The sequence below is a fragment of the Spermophilus citellus genome (assembly GCF_964194105.1).
Source record: "Spermophilus citellus genome assembly, chromosome: 5".
NCBI lineage: Eukaryota > Metazoa > Chordata > Mammalia > Rodentia > Sciuridae > Spermophilus > Spermophilus citellus.
This window is the reverse complement of record NC_138186.1, coordinates 93,083,047-93,099,443: the sequence shown is the minus strand read 5'-3', so window position 1 is coordinate 93,099,443 and position 16,397 is coordinate 93,083,047. Positions and strand designations below refer to the sequence as shown.

The window sequence follows — 16,397 nt, the reverse complement described above, 5'->3', positions numbered from 1 at the left end:
CATGAAGCATATTTACTTGAAATGTCAGACTCTAAATAATGTTGAAAATAATTGTAACTGAAAAAAGCGACAATATCTTTTTGATATTTCTAGACTTAGATGTTTGATTTTGAATTGTGTTTACTAAAAACATCCACTGGGAGATTTCATCCTCTTTTCTTTTTAAAAGGAAATGTTTTGCAGAGAGTTGCAATAAAAGTGCAACACAAATGCAAAAGCTTGTAGCTTTGTTTATGGAACTTCAAGATCAGAGAAACCATCCCAAAATCCAAGTGGTGATGAACAGATAGAGTGAGTTGTTGTGGAATTGAATTATGTGTTTAACTAAATTTCTTAAGTCAGTAAGGGAGGGGGGGGGAAGCAACAGGGTTGAAAGAAGGCATATTTCTAACGTTAGTGAAAACAGTTATATTGGATGGAATTTTGACCTTTATGCTCAAAACCAGAAATTATGAAATTATGTTTTAAAACAGAAACATATTTTTAAAGAATTATAAAGAAATGTGTAAAACACAGGGGGAATTTGCCACTGATTTTTTTTGTTGTTGTTGTTCCAGGGATTGAATCCAGGGTGCTTAATCACTGAGCCACATCCCCAGACTATTTTTTATTTTTTATTTTGAGATGGGGTCTTGCTAAATGGCCTCTTGCTTAGGGTCTCACTAAGTTGCTGAGGCTGCCTTTGAACTGCCTCAGCCTCCCAAACTGCTGGTATTACAGGTGTGTGCCACCATATCCAGCACACTAATATTTTTTAAATGTTTTCAACAATGCTCAGAAGGCTCATAATTGAAGAGGGAAAAAACTTGCCCAAAATAATAAAATCAGTACTAATCAAATCACTTTCATTTTTTTTGTCTCCAGTTCTACAGTTCTTACCCCTGTGAATTTATAATTTCCCTACTTTATTGCAAAATTTTTCAAATATACAATCTTCTATCCATGTAATTTTAAAAATACATTTCAAAGTAATTATAGGCAGCAGTATACTTTACCACAACCAAGCAGGGTGGATTCTAGGTATGTAGAACTGGTTCATTATTCAAAAATCATTAATATATTCCATCACATCAACAAACTAAAGGAGAAAGATCATGTGTTCATATTCATGGATACAGAAAAGCATTTGAAGAAATCCAACACCCATTTATTTAAAAAAAAACTCAGTAAACTAGAAACACAGTGTCTTAGTTTGTTTTCTGTTGCTATAATGGAATACTACAAACTGTGTAATATATAAAGAATAGAAGTTTATTTTTAGCTCATGATTCTGAAGGCTGGAAATTTCCAGGAGCATGACACTGGCATCTAGCAAGGTCTTCGTGCTACATCAAAATAGTAGAGGCCGTCACACAGGGAAACAGAGCAAGCAAGCTAGCAGGTCTCTCTTCATCCACTTATACGTCCACCAATGCTATCATGAGGGCCCCAACCTCATTACTTTGTCTAATTTTAATTACTTCCCAAAGACTCCAACTCCAATATCATTAGTATATAAACTTAGGGATTAAGTTGTCTACATGTGGATTTGGGGGGATAAATTCAAATCGTAACAGAGAGGATTTTTCTAAATCTGATAAAGAGTACCTATAAAACATTTATAGTTGAGAGCATGCCTAATGGTGGGAAACTGGATTCTTTCTTCCTAAATTTGGGAATAAGACAAGAATTTTCCTTCTTACCCCTCTTTCCTATTCAACTTCATATAGAAAGCCTTAGCTATAGACCCGCAAAAAGAGAGGGATGTAAAAAGCATAAGAGGGGAAGGAAGAAATAAAACAGTTTTTGTTCTTTGTTGGCATGAAAGCCATTGTGGACTCCATTCTTCTTTTTTCCTCTGGCTTCTGTATATGAGAGAAAACATTCAACCCTTGACTTTCTGAGTCCACCAGCCCTTTTTTATATTAGTTTTTATTTGTTATTTTTAATATATCTGACAGTAGAGTTCATTTTGATATAGTTATATAAACATGGAATATATCTTATTCTAATAATATTGTGCATTCCAGCCTTGAGATTCACTGTGGGATATTCATATATGTACATGGGAAAGTTATGTTAGAGTCATTTCTCTTTCCTTTTCCTATCCCACCTTCAGTCCCTTTTGTCTAATCCACTGAACTTCAGTTTTTCTCCTCTCTCCCTTTACTGTAGATTAGCTTCCATGTACCAGAGAAAACATTTGACCTTTGGTTTTTTTGAGGAATTGCTCATTTCACTTAGCATGATAGTCTCTGGATCCGTCCATTTACCAGCAAATGTCATAAAGTAATTCTTCTTTATGATTAAGTTATATTCCATTGTGTATATGCCACAATTTCTTTATCCATTCATCTGTTGAAGGGCACTTAGGTTGGTTCTATAACTTCACCATTGTGAATGGAAGGGTGATCAGAAAAGTGGAAGTAGACCAAGAATGAGGGATAAGGGGAGGGGAAGAGGAAGAATTGGGAAATGAAGTTGACCAAATTATGCAACATGTGTCTTATAATGATATTTTGGAATCTGCTTTTTTAATCCAGTCTAACTACCTGCCTTTCAGTTAGAGTCCTTTCATATTTAATGTAACTATTGATATGGTTTTAAATCTACCATCTCATATTTTTTCTATTTGTCTCATATATTTGTTATTTCATTGCTCCTCATTTAACTGCCTTCTTTTGGATTAGTCCAGATGGGATCTTTCTATTTTGTCTAGCCTATCTTCTTGGGATGGCTTTGATGATGTAGGGAATCAGCTATTAACTCAAAAATCATGAGCACCAGAATTCATAGTCACAGTTCTTACTTTACACTTTTGTATTTCCTGTGTGAAACTGTCCAGTTGCAGCCAGCTGTGGGGGCACACTTCTATAATCCCAGCAACTTGGGAGGATAAAGCAGAGGGATTGCAAGTTCAAGGCTAGCTAGTGAGAATTTGTCCCTATTTAATAAAGTAAAAATAAGGGGATGTATGTTGCTATGTGGTAGAGCTCCCTGGTTCAATCTTTAGTCCAAAAGAAAAAAAAACACCCATGTGATGTCCTGTTGTAAGGTAAGTGCATGTGTGTAAATATGTGTGTTGGGCATATGTGTGTATAAAAATGTGAATATACGGGCTGGGGTTGTAGCTCAGTGGTAGAGCACTTACCTGGCAAGTGGAAAGCAGAGGGTTCAATTCTCAGCACCGCACATATATAAATAAAGATCCATTGACAACTAAAAAATATATTTTAAAAAATGTGAATATACTTGTGTCTGCACATGTAGTACACAAGTGGGCCATGTGAATGTTGCCTTTAATTCCTAAAAAAGTGATGAGTTTAAGAGCATGATTCATAATTAAATTATATCACTTCATTGATTTCTGAGTGCACTGAAGTAATTGGTTAAATGACAACATCAAACTTAACTTGTAGGTCAGAATTTAACTCAGGTATTTGAAGAAAAAAGTTGTGTGTTCATTTTCTCTCGCAGGATGGATATGGATAATGTCTGAATTTAATTCAGTGTGTATTTCCATAATATCTTATAACGAAACTTACAGAAAGCCTTAGGAAGATGTCAACCTGTGCTAACATGGGATAAATAAATATTGTATCAGTTTCATGTCCACACCTTTTTTTAAAAAAACAAAACAAAACTGTTTTCTTAAGGAAATATCTTCCTCTCCCTCTGGTAACGTGGCTGAACTTTGTTTGGAAAACTACAGGGGAAGAGAGGTTTTATGAGAGGTTTGGGGCAGACTGTGTGGAGAAACTTACTTCCCTTAGTGATTAACATGATCCCAGCTGGCGTCGCCTAGGTATGATGCAAGCCTGTGCATGTGTGGAGATTATGCTTAACAAAGGGTTTGCTTAGTGCAGTGCTGAAACTACACTTGGGGAACATTTGAGAGACAATTCTGTGGAATGTAATTTTAATTAAAGCTAGTTTTTTGATATAGTTAAGGACCTCACTATATAAATCTTAATATTAATTTCTTTTGCCTTGCTTTTTTTTTTTGTACTGAGAATTGAACTTAGAAGCACTCCACTACTGAACCACATCCCCAGCCCTATTTTATATTTTATTTAGAGACAGGATTTCATTGAGTTGCTTAGTGCCTTGCTTTTGCTGAGGCTGGCTTTGAACTTGCGATCCTCCTGTCTCAGCCTACTGAGCTGTGGTGATTACAGGCATGCACCACGGTGCCCAGCTCTTTTGCCTTGCTTTTAACACTATGATTAAGGCCAAAGATACAGTTATTCAATAGATTCATGCACGGTTTTTAAGTATTTATAGTGCTGGGTATTCTGCCAGACAGCACAGGTAATCTGAAATGCAAAAGTCTGGTCAATATACATTTATTAAGTTACTATTCAAGGAAGACCCAGGCAAGTAGGAAGAGCAACAATATAAATGCAAATAACCATAGTAGAAGGTAGACAGTGACATGCACTGTAAGTTTAAACAAGATGCTCTGGGAGTTCAGGTGGCAAAGACTGTTTCCACCAAAGCTGGGATGAATCAAAGAATGCTTCGTGAAGGAGGGGACATTTAAGTTGGGCCCTAAAGGATGGATAAAAATTTGATAGTAGCTGCTGCCATGGAGGATATACAAGGCCAAAAGTGAGGTAATGGGTTTGGAGAGAAAGGGAGCCTTTATGTTTGTTTGTTTGTTTGTTGTTTGCTGTATAAAGTATAAGTAGGAAAGTAGTGAAAAATAATTTTGAAAAATAAGATGGACCACATCAAGGTGAATTTTAAAGGCTAATCCAGCACTGTTACTCATTAAACAATAAACAACCACTTATCAATCCCCTTACATGTTCTGAAACAGGGCTGGCTGCTGTAGAGATGTATTGAAAAATGACGCATGGTCTGTGTGCATACAGGACATAAAATACACTTTCCACAAATTTAACTTATCTCTGCCATATTCAGTTTTATATATATTCTGTTTTTTAAAGTACTTATTTATATGTATTTACTTGTGTTTATATTCAACTTTACATTGATATTTTATTTACATTTACCGATCATTTACAACATTGGTTAGAAAACTAGTTCCAACAGCAAAATAGTTTTCTACTGATCTGCCTGTGGCTACGTTTGGCAGTACCTACCCCATTCCTTGTTAAACTTTAGTCTGTCACAGTCATAGAGAGTTCCATGATCTTTATTCTCTTCCCTTAATTTTTAAGCATACAGAACTTCATGAGCTAGGCATACTATCCAATATTTAAACATCTAGCACATATATGAACACTACTTTATAATTCCCCTGGCATTGACCTTCTATTATATATTCTCCCTTGTCTTAGTCTATGATGGGCTGAATTTGACATTGCCTGCCCCCTCCAATTTATGTAGGCTGGTATACATTCACTTTCTTTCAATAATTCAATCAAACACAAGTCTAGGTATTGCCGTAAAGGAATTTTGCACATGTGTTTAAGGTCCATATCACTTGATCCTAAGATAGGCAGATTGTATGACTGGACCTGACATATTCATGTAAGTCCTTTAAAGTTGGTTCTAGAGATAAGTGAAAGAAGACATCAGAGATTCTAAACACGAGAGGGATTCAACAATAGATAAAATCTTACATTTGTCAACATGTACTTGGAAAAAGATTCTTCTCTGCAGCCTCCACATGAGAATACAATGTGGCTCAAAATTTGATTTCAACCTTTAACACTAAGCAGAGAACCCAATAATGCTGTGCTGGGACTTATTTTGTTTTGCTTTTGGTACTAGGGATTGAATTCAAGGCCTTTAGCATGCTAGGCAAGGGCTTTACCACTGAGCTATATCCCCAGACTCTTGCCTGGACTTCTGACTCACAAAACTGTGTACCAATTAATGGGTGTTATTTTAAACTGCTGACTTTGTGGTAATTTGTTATGCAGCCAAAGAAAACTAATACATGGTCCATTTCTCCTATATCTTCACTTCTTCCATATCTAGCCCAAGTCTGCTGCTTACAATTTAAAAGCCACTCTTCTCAGGGAAAAGCAAACCTCACATTTTCACCAGGAATGTATTATTGGTACATTTTTCAACTATTGCTCTCACAGGAGGTTCAGTCAGAATTCTAAATTGCACCTCCTTTTCTTTTTCTTTCAAAAGTTATGAAGTTTCTCAGGTGCAAAGAAAAGTCTAGAAAATATGATAAAAAATGACCCTGTACCTCATTGTCTAAGTTCTCCAGACACATATGAAATCCCTGTGTACTCTGTCCCAATCCTATTCTAGCTGCTTCTTCACTAGAGGTACCTGGTCTTGAATTTGATATTTCCCATTCCACACATGATTTTCTTTAACATGTGTGTATACATAAATAATACATTTTACAATATTGTTTTGTGTAATTTTTAAACTTTACGTAAACAACACATAGTCTCTACAACCATCTGTAAGCTGTTCTCTCTTTCTCTCAGTGGTTTTGTCTTTTTTAGAATCGCATTTTGTATCTAGTATCTCTGGCTGAATGTTTGGCTGTCCCCCACCCAGGAATTTACAAGGATGTTGGGAGGAATGAAACATAGGCATCAATGGTTATTAAATAAAGTTTATTGCTCACACAGTAAAGGGCAGAAAGCTTCCCCAAAGAGAAAGGGTTGGGTTCAGATAGGAGTGAAGCAAGAGCAAAGCCAAGAGAATGGCTTGGGGTGGAGCCAGGGAAGAGTTCTTTTGCACTGGCTGGGGGTTTGTAAGGTTTGGACTCCTAATGTGTGCCAAAGGATGAGTGGAATGCACTGACCTTCTTATCTAGATGGACAACAGTTGTCAATGCTCAAACATGAAAAATGAAGTTAGTCTCTTTATACAATCATGTTGGAACATATACCTCTAGCTAGGTTATTTTTTAAAATTTGTTTTTATTAATTAATTAATTTTAATTAGACACATATGACAGCAGAATGCATTTTGATTTATTGTACACAATTGCAGCACAACTTTTCATTTCTCTGGTTGTACACAATGTAGCATCGCACCTTATGTGTGGTCATACATGTACCTAGATGATGTCTATCTCATTTCACCATCTTTCCTGCCCCCATAACCCTCTCCTCACTGCTCCCTCCCCTTTGCCCCATCAAAGTTCCTCAATTTTTCCCATGTACCCCCCATTATGGAGCAGCATCCACTTATCAGAGAGAACATTTGGCCTTTGGTTTTTTGGGATTGACTTACTTGGCTTAGCATGATACTTTCCAACTCCATCCATTTACCCGCAAATGCCATGATTTCATTCTTTTTTTTAATGCTGAATAATATTCCATTGTGTGTGTGTATGTGTGTGTGTGTGTGTGTGTGTGTGTGTGTGTGTGTAATTTTCTTTATTCATTCATCTGCTAAATGGCATCTAGGTTGGCTCCACAGTTTAGCTATTGTGAATTGTGCTGCTATAAACATTGATGTGGTTATGTCCCTGTAGTATGCTGGTTTTAAGTCCTTTGGTTGTAGACTGAGGAGTGGGACAGCTGGGTCAAAAAGTGGTTCCATTCCCAGATTTCCAAGGAATCTCCATACTGCTTTCCATATTGGCTGCATTAATTTTCAGTCCCACCAGCAATGTATGAGTGTGCCTTTTCCCCCACATCCTCGCCAACTCTTATTGTTGTTTGTATTTTTAATAGCTGCCATTCTGATTGGAGTGAGATGGAATCTTAGAGTAGTTTTGATTTGCATTTCTCTAATTGCTAGAGATGTTGAACATTTTTTCATATATTTATTGATTGGATGTATATCTTTTTTTTAAGAGAGAGAGAGGAGAGAGAGAGAGAGAGAGAGAGAGAGAGAGAGAGAATTTTTAATATTTATTTATTTATTTTTTAGTTCTCGGCAGACACAACATCTTTGTTGGTATGTGGTGCTGAGGATCGAACCCCAGCCACACGCATGCCAGGCGAGCGCGCTACCGCTTGAGCCACATCCCCAGCCCCTGTATATCTTCTTCTGACTGTTCAGCTCCTTAGCCCATTTATTGATTGGGCTTTTTTTTTTTTGGAGTTAATTTTTTTTTTTTTGAGTTCTTGATACATCCTGGAGATTAGTGCTCTATCTGACTTGCGTGTGGCAAAAATTTGCTCTGAAAATGTAGGCTCACTCTTCACCTCATTGTTTCTTTTGCTGAGAAGAAGCTTTTTAGTTTGAGTCCATCCCATTTATTCTTTTTTATTTCTTGAATTTTGTGAGTCTTGTTAAGGAAGTCAATTAATCTGACAGGATAAGGATTTGGGCCTACTTTTTCCTCTATTAGGTGCAAGATCTCTGTTCTAATTCCTAGAAAAATGATGGTTAGATTCCGCAAAATAGATGGCAATGCCTTGATCATATGCTTGTCAGGACGAGGACCCCTTCCATTCTTTTCAAGGGGAATGCTAACCTTCTCTCCTTTCATACAACACTAGTTAGGTCATTTTTAGTGTATTTATAGTATTCTATTCTGTGATTTGATTACATTACTATTTATCAGTTCTTCTTTTTGAACATTTAGGTTATTTCTAGTTCTTTATTATCCCAAACAATTCTACAGAGAACATTCTTGTACATGACTCCAAGTACATATGGGAGAATTTCTCAGAGTATAATTTTAGGAATAGAATCGCTAGGCCACAGAGTATGAATAGTTTCACCTTCACCTTTAAATTGCTTTCCAAAGTGGCTTTCATGGATAATGCTCTTTCTAGCTGTGTCTGATAGTCCTGTTTCTTCACATCCTTTCAATACTTAGAATGGTCAGACTTTTTAATTTTTGCCAACCCAATGGGTGTGATATGGAATTTCATTTTCAATTTGTATTTCTTAATTACTGTTAAGGTTTGGATCTGTAATGTTCCCAAAAGCTTATGTATTGAAAGCTTGGTCCACAATACAGCAAATTTCAGAGACAGGACTACTGAGTGATAACTTCAGGTTGGTGGGGTATGGCTGGAGGAGGTGGATTTCTGGAAGCATACCCTTGGGGACTATAGCTTGTTCCTGGCATTCTGATCACAACGATGAAAAGCTAACACAATTACCAATCTTTTCCTATTTTTATTACTCATTCAAGTTTCTTCTTCCACAATGAACTTCTATCCTGTCTTTTGATCTTTTTTTCTATTAGAATATTTTTTAATGACTTGGAGGACTACTTTTAGATCTCCTAAGTAATAATCCTTTATCAATTATATACATTATAATTAAATTCCTTCAGTTTAGAATGTCTTCATTTCATTATGATATCTTTTAGTGTACATAAAAAGTTAAATTTTATTTCCCTCAAATTTGTTTGAGGGGAATGATATGAAATAGAGATTAAAATATTTTTTCTCAGTGTAGATAGTCAGCTATTCCAGAATCCCATCCCCAGTGATTTTTTTATGCCTCCTCTATTGCATCACAAGTTTCCATATATAGGTGAACCCCATTCTAAGCCTTCCATCAATTTATTTGTCTATCCCTGTGGAGTCATGCTGTTTTAAATCACATTGTTCTAATTACTATAGTTTCAGGATACAAGATACAAGATACCTAAGAGAATGAGTCTCTTGTTGGTCTTCAAAATTATTTTGGCAATTGCTGGCTATTTGCTCATTCATATGGACTTAGGGTAGATTCATTAACTTTCATAAAAAATGCCTGTTGGATTTTTGGATTTCAGGAAAACTCATATCTTTGTTACTGAGACTTGCCATTCATCAACATTAGTTTCCTTATTGTCTTTTTTAAAGTTTCATATTTTTCTTTATAAAAATATTTCACCATTCTAAAATATTTATTCTAGTGGTATGCTTTACTGCTATTATACATTAATGATATCTTCAAAAGTTATACTTTTGGACTATTTATTGCTGGTTTTTAAGAATACAGTTGGGGGGCTGGGGTTGTGCCTCAGTGGTGGAGTGCTTGCCTCACATGTGTGAGGCACTGGGTTCAATTCTCAGCACCACATATAAATAAATGAATAAAATGAAGGTCCGTCAACACTAAAAAATATTTTAAAAAAGAATACAGTTGGTTTGCACAACCATTATCTGTTGATTCCCCTGGATATTTTAATGTAGAAAAACAGAAATTAAAAATGATGACAATTGTAAGATTTTCTAATTCTTAACATCTCTATTTTTCTCAGGTCTTATACTGAATGAAACTTCCAGTAGAAAGAAAAATAATAGTCATATTTTTGTCTTGCTCCTTATTTGTGTTTCCTCATTTTAAAGCATAGTTATAGTAATACCATGAGACTCTTGTTAACAGATGTTACAAAAGGAAAGCTGTCTAGCCTATAGTAGACTATCAAAGATTATTTTTTAGTCATAGACTCAGGAGCTGAGTATATAGTAACTAGTTACTAGAATTAGACGTCTAAAACATTTCAATATTTGCATGAATTAAAATTGAAATGTGGTACTTATCAGGATTTATTAACTTATGTTCTACACTTTTAAGTCAGTTTTCCACACATTGAATAATTTTGTATTTCCCAACTGTCTTTTGCTATTAATTGTTCCTCAGAACCCAAGATATTATACAAAGGAATAGTATTAAATACTAGGGATAAAAGGATAGTGCATTAGTCTATTTGGACTGCCATAGAAAAATTCCATAGACCAGATGGTTTAAATAGCAGAACTGTGTTCTGGAGACTAGAAACCTCTGATCAGGTCCAGCAGGGTAGGTTTCTGGAGAAAGCTCTCTTCCTGGCTTGCAGACTGTTGCCTTATAGCTGTGTTCTATCCTGGTATGACAGAGCCAGCTCTTCTGGATTTTTCTTATAAGAACACTAATCCAGCAGGCTCAGGACCCCACCCTTACAATTTCATTTAATTTTAATTACTTCCTTACTCCAATTATAGCTATGCTGGATGTTAGCACTTCAATGTATGAGTTTTTTGAAGATTTCATTTTAGTTGTAAGGCTAAAATTGGTTGGTTGATGATAGATAGCATTCTCATAGATCACTCAATAGTATTTGTTATATAAGAAAATGAACAAAGTATTAAAGACTCAAAGATAATGGATTTCAAAATTAAACACAACCATTGAGGGAAATAGTATTCACTATAAATGGGTTTCAAATTCCTATAATGGAATCCAATTTCCTTGGATATAACTTTTTACTTAAAATACTTATTTTACTTATTTTTTCAAGAGACATAGAAGATACAGTATAATCTATATAAAATCAAATGTTAACCTATATATTCAAAAAGTACTATGAGATTAAATAATGATAAATAATGGTGATGGCTTAACTACAATTGCAATCATACATTTATTTGGGTACAACTAGAAAATAATATCCTTGTACATTTCCCATATCCAAATAGGAAGATATAATCTGATAGTTTTGAATATCTGTATATATAAGTATTCATTCTAAAAAGATTTATTCATTCTAAAAAGATTAACAACTATTCAACATGCTAGAATACTTCAAATTTTCAAAATACATTCATACTCCATTCATTACATTCACATTTCAAACTCACCAACATATTTATGTATTTATTTATTTAGTCATACTAAGGACTGAGCAATGGGGCACTCTATCCCTGAGCTACATTCCTGGCCCTTTTTATTTTTTATTTTGAGATGGGGGTCTCTCTAAATTTCCCAGCCTGGCCTTGAACTTGAGATCCCCCTGAATTGGCCTTCTGCCCAAAAGAGGTGCACACCATCATACCTGGCAAAATTTCATCATTATTTTACAGGTACTTTAAAAGTGAAAACTTTTTAAAGAAAAAATATGTCTTAGAAGTGAAGGATTCTACCAGGCACAGTGGTGCACACATAATTCAGCTACTCTGGAAGCTAATGGAGGACAATTGCAAGTTCACGGCCAGCCTCAGCAATTTAGGGAGACCTTTAGGAACTTAGTGAGGCCCCATCTCAAAATTAAAAATAAAAAGGGGTGGGAATATAGCTCAGTGGTAAAGTACTCCTGGGTTTAATCCTCAGTATGAAAACAAAACAAAAAGAAATGAAGGATTCTCCTCAAAATGAGGACAGATTATTCTGATGTCCTCAGGTAAGCACACTTCTTGGCACATAGTAAGTACTAAATTTCTAGTAAGATGATTGTTTGAAAAGTATATTTTCCAATTGCAAATTTGTCTGACAAAACTTAATCTTCTGTACATGCATGTTGTTTGAAATAGTCTATCAGAACACTGATTCTCCTGGGAAATCTGCATCACAAATCTGCATCACAAAATCTTGCACCTTCAAAATTGAGAAAGTGCACTTCTCATAACATGTGAATTTTGAGGGAGCATATCATTCAGTCCATAATAGACAGCTATCTAGATACCTCCACATCAGTGATTTTGCAGGTTAACAGGTGCTCTCCACTGTCTTTGTAAAAGGCACACAAACTCATGACTTGACAAATACTCATGGCCAGAAGACTGTTCATATATGAACCCTGCCCTACTGTCCCTACATGCTGAATGGCAAACTTAAGAGTTAATGTGCTGATTACTAAACTTGTTCATGCCAGTCCAACTTGTTATTGTAATTATGTAATTTAAATTAATTTAATGCAAACATAAATATGAATGTCAAAAGTAAAAAGGTTATTGTTTCTATGAAAACAATTGAATCCTTTGGCAACAGTTAGTAGAATTTTAAAAAATTAGAACTCTGCACCATGATCTCCTAACTTAAATTCTTGTTCTACTTCTACTTTAATGAAACTGAAAGTGGATGTTACAGCAAATGCCTTCTACATATCATTAATACAAAAAAAGTGGTTAAGGAAGTCCTGAAATCAGCAGATTCCAAAAAACAGCTTTTAATAAGGACAAACAAATCATATACATATATACATTTTATACTAAAATAAAACATTGAGGTAAGTTTTTATTATTTTGAACTGTCTTAAAAAGGATATTGCTGTCTACTGTGGTAATTGGAGGGACTTTTTCTGTGACTTCATTTTTTAACTTTTGTAGCTGGTGTGTGTGTCACAGTGGAAAATCCTGTTCTATAGATGGACATTATCTTTCATTCAAAGATTCACATTTTCAATAGATGTTTTCCTTGTCCTGACAGCACAAATATTTTCATTTTTAAATAGAGATACCACAATGTCAGGAACCCAACTCTTTACTCAGATTCTCTCATTGTCCTTTGGGTTCTCAATACCATCAGGTTCACCAGACCCTGTTTATGACCCTCCATGTGTCTGCCATCAGTTCTTTCTTTCTTTCTTTTTTTTAAAAATATTTATTTTTTAGGTGTAGATGGACACAATACAGTGCCTTTATTTTTATATGGTGCTGAGGATCAAACCCGGGCCCCGCCTGTGCTAGGCAAGTGCTGTATCTCAGCCCCAGTTGTTCTTTCTTTAGAGACAATGGAAAAAGTTTCTAGAGAAGGGCATCTCCTCAATGTCCCTTTTCCCATGCCAACCCAGCAAAATCTTCAGCTAGGGGTGAGGTGGGGAGACAGTCACTTCAGCTAAAATCTGACCAGACAAGGAAGGTCTTTAAATTGCTACCTAGCAAAAATCTTTGCTGATTATAAGCATTTGTTTTATCAGCATTATAACTGACTAAAAGAGCTCTCTGAGTCTTAACCTAAATGGGCAAGTTATATTTATGAGGGAATGATATGAATTTATGGTTAATCCCTATGACTAGTTCCATTGGATTGTCTAAATAAAAATGACTTAGGAACATAGAAGCCATAATTAGAGGGAGCAATGAGAATTTTCTAAATCAATGTGAAAACAGTGGTAGAACAAAACAGTCTTAGAGAAGGGAGAAACATTAAAATCCAAATAAACCCAAATGCTTATTTTACAGATGAAGAAATTGCCAACATGTTTCTTACCAGGAAAATTACTCTCATTTGGAGAGGACAATTTTTTTTTTTTTTATTCTGTAGAACCGTCCCATAATTTGCAGGATGTTTAAGCATCCCTGGCACCTGGCCACTAAATATCAGTATGACTCACCATGACAACCCAAGTGTCCAGGCATACTTCCTAAGATGCCTGTTGGAATTATGCCTCTTCCTCCCTGTTGGAAATCCTTAACAAGGTACTCATAGACAACCCAGAAACATGCAAACACAATTGATTCACTGACAATACTTCTCGAACTTTAAGGGGCATGAGAATCAACCAGTGACCTTGTTAAAAATGCAGGCCAAATCATGCGTGGTGGTGTACACCTAAAATCCCAGCAACTTGGGAGACTGAGGCAGGAGAATGGCAAGTTTGAGCCCAGCCTCCACAAATTGGTGAGGTCCTAAGCAACTTAGCATGACTCTATCTTAAAAGTTAAAAAGGGATAGGGGTGTAGTTAAGTGGCAAAGCACTCCTGGGTTCAATCTCCAGTGCCCAAACCAAACAAACAAAGAAACAAACAAAAAAAGGCAGTAGATTCAGTAGATCTGAAATGGAGCTGAGATTCTGCATTAGCTGGCCAATGCATTAGTTCATGAATTTCACTTTGAGTAACAAGACATGGAGGATATTTGAACTGACTTGGTGTCCTTAAGAGTTAATCTCCTATCCAGCATTGTGGCAGTGGAACAACATAAAACATACCTGCTATGTATATGGGCTTGTTAAGAGATTTGCTCTGGTTTTGCCTTGGGACTCTGCTTCTCTTCCCCTGATCCCTTCCCATGGTCACCTGGTGGCAACTCTCTCTTTGCCTCTCTGCACAGCAGCCTTCAGACTATTTCTGTTTCCAGGGCTCAATTTTATATAAGACCCTTCCTTATAGTTTCATGCTCTCTGGCCCTACCCAGCTGTAGCTCCTGGAACCTCAGCTGAAACCAAAAGAAAGGCGCCTGCTTGCTGAGTGGAGCTGGCACTTGTTACTTGTCTTGGTAACAGAGCTGATCAAAACAATTTCCTGACTTCTAGCTCAGTGTTTCTCCCCATTGGCCCATGTTCTTATTTTCCTTCTATTCCTACCAGTAAGCAAAACTATGTGTTACTCAGTATATCTGTTTAACTTACCAGGAAACTGCCTTCCATTCTGCTTCAGCAAGAAGACTCTTTATGTATCAGTTTCCTAGAGCATGAGGTAGAAAACTCCCATATTTAACAAATGGCATATTGCGAAATGTGTCCCTGATGACATTGTTGTCCATTTTTTTTCTCCATTCCAGCCACTTGGAAATAGTTGGTGGTAAGATTTTGAGATGTATCCATTTCCTACAGTAATAAAACAAGGAGATGTAGAGGAATTCAATTACTACTTACAGAAAATTACCTCCAGATTCTCCATTATCTTTTTTCTTTGATCCCTTCTCAGCCAAGGAAACAGGACAGAAAGACATCAAATTGGATGGGTAGATACTTTATCAGGAGCAAGGTACTCTGTAACTCCACAATGTCTGTTTTAGCTTAGGTTCCCCTGGAATTATAGCCTTAGACAAAGGTTTGTGAGGTTGTAACTCATTTGTGATGGGACTCCATGGAGAAGCACGGCAGAAAGGGGGATGGTGGAGATGAAAATAAGAGCATATATTATATGCTCCAGGTGACTGGTATTTTATTCTGCCTGGACCATCTGTGAAGCCTTACATAATGCATCTGAGAACTCCAACTAAAGGACGAAGGAAAGATGCATTTTTCTGTCAGCTCCCACATCCTATTAGGATAGGCCCACAGGTGGGACTTGATTTTCTATACTTAACCTTGGGCTTCCATGTTGTGAGTGGGTTTCTCATGTGAGTGCCTGAGAAGTCACAAAAGACCTCACTGAATGGAACCAGTCAAAACCTGTGAGGAAGTGCTAGAACAAGAGGTGGAGTTAGGCCAGGTGTGTTAGCCTGTAATCCCAGTGGTTTGGGAGGCTGAGGCAGCAGGATTGCAGTTTCAAATTCAGCCTCAACAACTAAGAGAGGCCCTAAGCAACTTAGGGAGACCCTGTCTCAAAAAATTTTTAAAAAGAAAAGAAAAGAAAGGAAAAGGGCTGGAGATGTGGCTCAGTGGTTAAGCACCCCTGGGTTCAATCCCTGGTATAAAAAAATGGATTTAGGTGAAATTTTATTTTATTTTATTTTATTTATTTTTTTTTAATATTTATTTTTTAGTTCTCGGCAGACACAACATCTTTGTATGTGGTGCTGAGGATCGAACCCGGGCCGCACGCATGCCAGGCGAGCGCGCTACCGCTTGAGCCACATCCCCAGCCCTAGGTGAAATTTTAAGTTATGAATAAGATAAAGTAATCCTTCATACGACGTAGAATATTTGAGATGGCTGTGGGAGTCATGGAAAAAGGACACATTTTACTTGAAGTATCCTAGCACAGGCTCTTTTCTGTATTGAAACTGTACTTTCCCAAAGTCATACTTCCAGCCTGCATCTTGTAACCCTGCTTTATCATACATAGCAGGGCCCATGTGGGGAGTCTGGAAACTGATCTTTAGGGAATTACAGACTCAATTTAGACCAAAGGATTAATTTTCCA

General features: G+C 36.4%; 1 protein-coding gene across 10 annotated transcripts in view; it reads right to left on the bottom strand.

Moving 5' to 3' along the window:
* PRSS35 (serine protease 35) overlaps window positions 1-16,397 on the bottom strand; it is a 78,610-nt gene that overhangs the window by 32,278 nt on the left and 29,935 nt on the right. For 2 of the 10 annotated variants that reach the window (XR_014022047.1, XR_014022048.1), the window contains one exon: window positions 11,269-15,133. The exons of the other annotated variants lie outside the window; for them this stretch is intronic. The gene's annotated coding sequence lies outside the window, so the exon portion shown is untranslated. Of the gene's footprint in view, window positions 1-11,268; window positions 15,134-16,397 lie in introns of those variants that run through there. 10 annotated transcript variants of the gene reach the window in all.